This window comes from Aquila chrysaetos, chromosome 3, assembly GCF_900496995.4.
Source record: "Aquila chrysaetos chrysaetos chromosome 3, bAquChr1.4, whole genome shotgun sequence".
In the NCBI taxonomy this organism is placed as follows: Eukaryota; Metazoa; Chordata; class Aves; order Accipitriformes; family Accipitridae; genus Aquila; species Aquila chrysaetos.
The window spans coordinates 61736902-61743639 of NC_044006.1; positions in this window are offsets into that span (position 1 = coordinate 61736902).

A 6738-nucleotide genomic window follows, 5' to 3' on the forward strand; every position below is an offset into this window, starting at 1 on the left:
CTCTAGGCCTGGATCCTTACATGTCTGAAGGCATCCTTTCACAAGACCAGATCAACTCCCGCATGTCCCATATCCTATTGCACACAGAATCATAGAAAGGTTTAGGTTGGAAGGGTCCTTAAAGATCGCCTAGTTCCAACCCCCCCTGCCATGGGCAGGTATACCTTCCACTAGATCAGGTTTCTCAAAGCCCCATCCTGGGGTAGGGAGGGATTTAGAAGAGTGACTCCATCTCACACCCCAGAGGATGCAATAGGCACCATGCTGCCAACATCTAGAAGCCATTACAGAGGGGTGTGAGCCTTATTCTTCACATTTCAAATGGGTGCCCTCCCTTCTAGACTTTAAAACTGGGAATGGACTGTGTTTAATTAAATGGGTGTTTGGATAATTCGACTAGTGTCAAATTCCAGCTTCAGCTGGAGTAGTCTCTTAGCTCTTAGACGTTTTGGCTCCAATGGCTTCAGAAAGTCTAATGGCCAAACAGGGGTACCCACAAAGTTAGGCAGTGACTTAGCGGTGCCTCGGGTAGATGTGGTCAAGTAACAAGGCAGCTAAAAGCCCGAGCATTTCTGAAGTCATGTGTCTTTATGGGTTTTGAAAAAGTTGCCCTCCTTCCTTTGTCTTTGGAAATGATCTCACATATGGCAAATACTACTCTGACTTAACCAGAAATTTGTAATAATCCCTGGTTTATAAAAATGGTTCTTCAGTGTTTTCCCTTGCCCATGCCTAGTCCAGAGCTCTACTCTGGGAACTGGCATCTTCTGAATCTTACCAAGTTGAGACCAAGCATGATGTGTGCAGAATTCTTACAAAGGAGTAGCAAATACCACTTCTCTGCTGTTTTCTAAGGATGGAGGAATTACTTCATTTATTCATATTGCTTCTTTCCTTTGCTTTTTTTTTTTTTTTTAAAGACTATTGCACCTGTAAAAAATCCAGTACTTTTGTTTTGAACTGGTCTAGTAGAAACGTATCGAGGAGTGCACGATGACTACATAAAAGCATGTCATGGCAAAACTCTCCATAATATCCAGTAGAAGTTTAGTTATTGGTACCGTGAGGTAAAAAGTGTCAGCTCATACGAAGTAACGGTTCAAATGCATGCTTTAAGCTGGTAACAAATGCACAGTGTATTGAGTTAACTTAGCCAGCAATGAAAAAAAGAGCTGCATTTGTGTATGGACAAAGTCCTGGGAATTCAATTGAGGGGTGAGGTGGACCTTTGGGTGGAACTTGCTCTCCCATAAGAATCAGTGCTCCAAAACCCTGTACTCAGGACTAACCAAGCACCGAGCCAAGTCCCAAAGGGCTACGGAGACTGTTTCTCTGAGTGTCGCGGGGGGAATTTAAAATTGAGAGAGGTTTGGATTGCTTAAAGAATCACCTCCAATTGTATTAACAATAGAAAAATGATTTAATAGAAATTTGTATAAAAGTGCAACTTCACAGAATTTGTTGGCAAGGTTCACTCTATTACTTAGTACATGGCTAAAATGCACACAGGAAAATTAAATCAGAATCGGACTAAACTTATGTATATAGGGACCAAAAATGTAACAGGGTAAAAGGAAATGTGGGAAAGGGTAAGGGAGACCCTCCTGTTGAGTCATGAGGTTCAGAGAAGATCCCCTTGCTTTCTAAACTCCTGTCAGAGTCTAGATGTGGCTGGATCGACTCCTAGTCCCAGACTTGGTCAACAGTTTATATTTAAAGGGATTATGAGTATAATAGCAGCCTAAAATTCATTCACTGTTGAATAAAAATCACAACAGTAATTTAAGTATAAATTTGAAAGTAATAACTTATAATATATCTTATAATGTACTTGCTGTAACTTACTTAATATCTTTTACTTGCTATAACTTACTATACACTATTCAAATTAGTACGCATGCATGCATAAAGACACTGAGAGAATACATATAAGAGAATAAAAGAGAATAAAAGAGAGTAAAAGAGAGAGAAAAAGAGGTATACCTGTTAAAAATTCCCCTCGAGGTCAGTGAAAATATTCAGGTCAAATGTTTCTGCATTTGTCTCAGTGAGCGAAGGGTCAAGCCTCAAGGAGCGAAGAGAATCAGCCCAGGTCGTGTGGGCTTTCAGTGACAGACCTCCAATTTTCACAAACTGGAAAGTTTGCGAGCTCTGAGACGTGTCCCACTCAGCGGGAGATGCTGGTCACAGCCCGCTGCGGACCAGGAGAGCTCAAAGGGCCTCACTTAGTACCACTGTTCATAGGTTCGGGAGATGATTGACTTTCATCATTAACAAATTTCTAGAATCCCAGCTGCACTGGAAAATTCTGAGACTGTTGGAGAATAACTCAAAACTTAGATACGGGATGCTCCAAGATTGTCAGGGGAGGATTGTAACGTCTCAAGGTTGTTATGAGAAAGAACTGGCTGCAGGTTGTTATGAGAACTGGCTATCACTACTCCCGTCCCCCCGCCTTCGCTGGGCAGCAGGAGTCCTTGAGACGCACAGCGTATCTCCCTGTCTTAGCTGTGTATGGGTTCCTGGCACAGTCAAAGGTCGCTTAACTGCCTGACTCTTTACACTTACGCTAAGGCCTGGCGAGCCTTCCTGAGTTCGTAAATCAGCCTGGAGAGGGGGAAAGAAAGGCACCACCACACCGAGGCACGACTGGAAATCACTTCAACTTCCAGTGACCGCTCTGCACAAGGGCAGTGGGATTTCCCAGCCCTGGCTCACCACAGCCGTTCCCCCGCTGAATCCCAGCTGCTCCCTAAGGTACAAGAACAGGGAACGACTAAGCAAAGGAGAGAGGTCTTGCCAGATTACCAGGAGATATGTGGGCAGAAGGAAGAATTTCTCTAACCCTCTATTGAGCGGAGACTTTCTTCCTGTTAGGGAGCAGAAGGACGAGCATGTGTGGGAGGGAATAAAGTGGGTATGGAGGTGAAGGCAGATGGGAAGGAACGTTGGTATAAAACCCAAGTCTGAGTGGGTGAGTGTAAGAGCAGCCTGTGTGTCTCCTCATTTCCTGCTCTTGATGGACAGATCAAAACAGGGAAGTTATTGGCCCTACTGCTAATCTGAATTACAGTCAGTGCAAAGAGGGCTAGGATTACAAATACAGCTTGCTACCAGGAGATAAGTTTCTTTGATATTTAAAGAGGCTGGGTACTATGCAGCAGACAAGAGCATCCTGGTGTCTCCCCATGGGACTGAAAGGGATCTTCCAGGTTGAGCCCAGTGCCCAGCTCTAGCAGCAACCGACTGTGTAGTCCTGTTCATAAAATTACCAAACCTCATTTTAAAACCGGTTAGGTTTTGTGCCTCCACTATTCCTACTGGTAGGTAGTTGCAGAACTACAGTCCTCTGATGGTTAGAAAACAGCTTCTAATTTCCAAGCCAAGTTTACAGCTGGTCAGTAAGAGTTACTTGGAGCAGAGTCTTGCTCTGTCGCTTTCTCTAAGGATTTATGTTGTTTGTGAATGGAAGGGACAAGGGCTTGGTTTGGGAATTGTGAATGAAGTGATTCCATTATCTAAAGAAGACTGATGTCTTCAGACTCAGCTAGACCCTGAGGAGGCTTACAGATACGATATATACAACCTCTTGGCAATGGGAAGTGATATATGGCATCCCTTAGTTATCTCAGGTGGCTTGTCCATTGAGGTACTAAAAGCAGCTGGCTAGGGATCTCAGGCACTTACCACACAGAAATAAAACTTGACCCAAAGCTGGCTAAGACTGTATAATTTGGCCAGCTCAGCATGAGGGCAGTTTGATCTATGAAGGCAGTTCCCTGTCAGAGGTAGGACTACACCAGTGACTAGTGCTGATGCTGTGCTTGTCTTCATCTGCTGTTCTTCTTTATCATGCGACCTTCCCATTACCTGGTGACACAGCTGGCTTTGGGGACATGGCTGGGGACATTTGTGTTATAGCTTAAATGCAAACCTGTGTGCAAGCATTAATCTGTCTCACACTCTGATTTTTTGAACCCAGGCTCATGTTTATTTTGGAGCCTTTGGAAGAGATCAGAGCATGAGTTGGGAGGGGCAGTTGGACAGCTTGGTTGATTTTGCCTTTAGCTTGTGGCAAAGTACAGCCCTCTGCAGTGTGGATGGGACAGATCCTGCTGTGGTTACGGCTGTCCAGATAATCCTCTAACCTGTATATACGGCTTGTGGCAAAATGGCATCCCCGCGTCAGAGGGAGAAGCTGTCTGGGGCCTTTGCTAGAAGTACTTCATGTTACCTAAGGCAAGGTGCTGTGGGATTTGCAGACACAGCATAACGGGCACAAGTGCCCTCTTGGGTCTACGATGTTAAATCAGAGCTTCTGAGTGATGGCAACACAGTGCTCTTCGCTGCTTCCTTTGGACATAACCTGAGCCACCATCATCGTGCTGCTGTATGCAGAGCACACAGGGAGATGGGACTGTGTACCTTTGGTGCCTGGGACGTAGGGCTGCCCCGCTGCCGGGGATGTTTCAGCCTCTGGTTTGGGATAGCAGCTGCTGGCACTCCTCAGTGAATTGTGTGAGCAGCTGCATGGAGCCACAGGTTTTCCAGGGGTGAAGAAGATTTTTGGTCCATGACAGTAACTGGTGAATGCAGTGCATAGTCCTGGGATGACTGTTAGTTTCTTGCCAGCCTCCCAGAACAGAGTGAGGCCATTTCCATCCCTAATTAGCTCTATGTGAACTGGATTTGCATAAGTCTCCATGGAGAGCAGAGCAGCCTCAGGAAGCCATTCTGCTGTGGCCCAGGTGCTAACCAACATCTGTGTTGTCTCAGTCTTGCCTGGGCTGAAGTCGGATACCATGTCAGTAAATATGTATTTATTGCTTTACACACATATACCTTGCACAGAGCACAGCCCACACAGACATACACATTTGTCTTTCTACTGTACACATATGAATTTCTTGTTTTCCGAGGACAACATTTTAACTGGAAATAATGTCTGGAAGCAGATGGGCTGAGCAGCCTTTGATGAGCAAATGTTTATTGTTAGCTTCAGCAACAAGAGCAGTCATCAGTTAGGGCGAGTGCCACTACAGTTGAATGATGATGGCTTTTAGTATTTCTTTGTACAGAAAAAGGCTGGGTCGACTGAGCTTTATAATCCAGTATTGTGCAAAGGTTTTATCTGCATAGTCAAGTTTCATTTATTGGTCTAGCTGGAAAAAAAGTCAGATGCGTGCAAGCTTTCAAGTGCCTCTGAAGCATTTGTTAGGGCTTAATTTGATTACAGACTTCATAAATGTTTTGTAGGGTCAGTTTTGAATTTTTAGGAGCCTTTTAGCTTATTCTCTTCAGATTTATAGATTAATATTGCTTTCTGAATGGGACACAACCTTGTAACAGGCAGAAAACTATTTCTTTTGGCACACAATAGGTAGCACAAGACAAACTTGATATATAAGAAATAGTTTAGCTGAGAAACAAGGTCAAAACCATTGGGCAAATCACTGGGTATGTGGAAGAGGGGATTCCACCTGTGTCCATGGTGTGGGGTCACTGCACTGGATGAAGAGACACCAAGCCTGTGGGGAAGGGTTAGCACTTGAGTCCAACCAGTCTGTGAGGACCAGCTCCTCAGCAGCAGGAAAACTGTGAAAGAGTTGCCAAGTGGACTTTGCATGTTGTGAAGTCCAGAATTTATTTTCATGAAAGTATCCTCTTTTATTTTTTTTTCTGAAATCTGATTTCAACATATGATTTCATTCCTGTTTCATTCACTCAAAGCCCTATTTAGAGAAGTGGGTCCCTAATTTATCATGTGAAATTTTCAATAAATTTCTAGAGATCCATCTACAGTTATGTCTCCTGGTTCTGCTCTATATTAATCCTACAAAAAAAAGGGTAATTGGGTTAGTCAAGTGTGATTTACTTTTTACAAATCCATACTGGCTCACAGGATTTCTGCGGTATGTTACAACATGTACCCTCAGAGGATTCCTAAATATAATTTCTAATATATAAGTTCAGTCTTAGAATATAAATCTCTCTGAAAATAATTTCCTGATTTTGTTTGGTACTAACGGTGAAATAGAAAGGAAAACTCTTGCTTTAGAGATTTTTTAAAATCTACCCATTTTATAACTTTAAGACAATTAAAAAATCTCACTAGCTGTGGGATTTTTGTGCTGCAGTTGCCAATGCAATATCGTGATAAAAAGAAGTGCAGGTTCTTTTTGGTTGTATTAACATTTTGGACCCTTGTACGATCCAAGTCTGTGTATTCTTTGACACTGGACTGACATGATGTACTGCCACAGATGGAAGGTGCTATGAGGTGATAGTTCTGATGTGAAGTTGGTCAAGAATGAAACAAGTTTCTGAGTCCCATGACTGGGTCTCCTCTCTTGCCATGTGCTCACGCTGGCCCACTCTGTGCCTTTTGGGACTCCAAGGCGAGCAGGGATGAGCCTACAAATATTCCAGCTTTGTAGGGAATATTTTACTCACAGAGCTCTCTCATAACCTTTTTCTTTGAAAAGTTCATTGAAAGTAGCATATGCCTATGAACTCCTACAGCAGCTACCTACAGGAGTGGAGGTGGAAAGAAAGAGTGAAAGAGAGGACTATATAGGCACGGTGCTTGCCTCTGCATATTCACCTTCTCTTCAAATGAGACTGATTTGCTGCCTCTCGATTCCCATGCATCGGCCCCAGGAGGCTGCAGCCGTGCAGCCCAGCGCGGCTCTCCCCATTGCACCGTGCCTTGGGCAGCAGGACGGAGCTGGGCGCAGT